At 54.7% G+C, this 1,562-nt stretch overlaps 1 protein-coding gene across 1 annotated transcript in view; it reads right to left on the bottom strand.

Annotated features, from left to right (window-relative positions):
• The window catches only part of LOC123522044 (teneurin-4-like), a gene marked incomplete at its 3' end in the record, with an annotated part of 439,709 nt that overhangs the window by 180,351 nt on the left and 257,796 nt on the right, over window positions 1-1,562 (bottom strand). The window lies entirely within an intron of this gene.

Below are 1,562 nucleotides of genomic sequence, written 5' to 3'. Positions count from 1 at the left end.
GACTGTGACCAGGGCTGTAAGCAGGGACACATGTATTACTCAGTAAGCAAGGTAAGCGTGGGCTTGCTTGTGCTTACTTAGGGAAGTTGAATCGTAGGGAATGGCTTCCCATCTGGGGGGGGCGGAACTATACGTTAGTAGAAAGCACAAGGAGGCCCGGGCTTTCCTACCTTACTGGGTACTCGATCCCTGTCAGAGAGTGTACATTGGAAAAGAGGCTTTGACTCAGGAGCATGAGGGGCTGGGAGAGAGATGCACCTGGAAGCAGGATCTTGAACGTGGGAAAACACGACACTGTAGTATCTTGTGCTCTTTGACGCCTACCGAGATCCCACGTGTGTCCCCATGTACTCTGAATCCAGATCTTTCCATCGAGAAAGGTCTGCAAGCCACTCAGCTCAGCTACTGCTTAGAGTTTCCTAGAATCCTAGTCCCATCCGACGCTCTGGGAATGAAGAGTTCTGTGGCCAAGAAATGTTGGAGGAAAGGTGCGTCTGCCTCTCCTGGGGGATCCATACACCACTAGGCAGACTAGCAGGGTAAAAGCTCTGGGGCTGCAGTGGAGAATCCCGCTTACACTTGGTCAACCCAGTGTCAATCCCTATCCATGCACCACAGAAGACCCCTCCGCTCCCACCCTAAGGATCACCCCACCCCGAGGCCTATTCTCATGAAAGGGGAGTCCCCAGGGGGCACCGCGGTTCAGTGCTCAGCTGAGAACTACAAGACGAGAGTGAGGGTCAAGTTCACCAGCTGCTCTGCGGAAGAAAGATGTGGTTTCACGGAGCTTACAGCCCCGGGGACTAGATGGGGCGGTTCTGCTCTGCCCTACAGCGTTGCTGTGGACAGGGATAGACTTGACTGCAATGGGCCTTATTCCCAAGTAGAGAAATACTTGTCTTATTGTAGATTTTCCTTTTGTAAGAGAAGCACTGAGGTCCAGAGAAGGGATGTCGTTCATCCAACGCTACCTACCGCGAGGTCAGTGATGGAAACCGGGCCAGAACTCAGGGTTCTTGCCTCCTAATCAGATACCATTTGTAGGCCTCAGTCCACAAATCAGTTCAGGGCGTGGAGACCGGATTGTTAGTGTCACCTTCTCCTGATCCCCCAAGCCGGTCTCCTGTCCCTGCTGTTCCCCCACCCCTGGACAAGGGCCCAGGGTAACCAGGGAAACAGCTGGCTCTTCTGGGAAGACTGGTGGAAGGGACATGGGGAGCTCTGCTGCACCTGCCTTTTCAAGGGAAGCTACTTCTCCACTTCCCCTGACCTTGTCTGGTCTCCTGTCTGACCCCGCAGGTAGGGCTGGGGTCCTTCACCACCCTGCTGGAGCATCCTTGTCAGTGGTATACTCTCCATACCCTGCCCTTGTCTTTGACCTGTTCCCTGCCTGGCCCCAGGAAAAGCAGGGCTCCCTAGGTGCCAGCCTTAGGGGCTAGACACCAGGAAGGGGCAGTAGGATCTGACTTGGCAGGTCCAAATCCCCCTCACAGCTCCCTTATGGGTGTGTGAGCCTCAGCGGACCCTCCTCACAGGGCTTTCAATAACAAAGCCATTCCCCT

Source organism: Echinops telfairi, unplaced genomic scaffold, assembly GCF_000313985.2.
Source record: "Echinops telfairi isolate 266 unplaced genomic scaffold, ASM31398v2 ScPeMD7_1713;HRSCAF=2227, whole genome shotgun sequence".
Taxonomy (NCBI): domain Eukaryota; kingdom Metazoa; phylum Chordata; class Mammalia; order Afrosoricida; family Tenrecidae; genus Echinops; species Echinops telfairi.
This window is presented reverse-complemented; position numbering and strand designations above follow the sequence as displayed.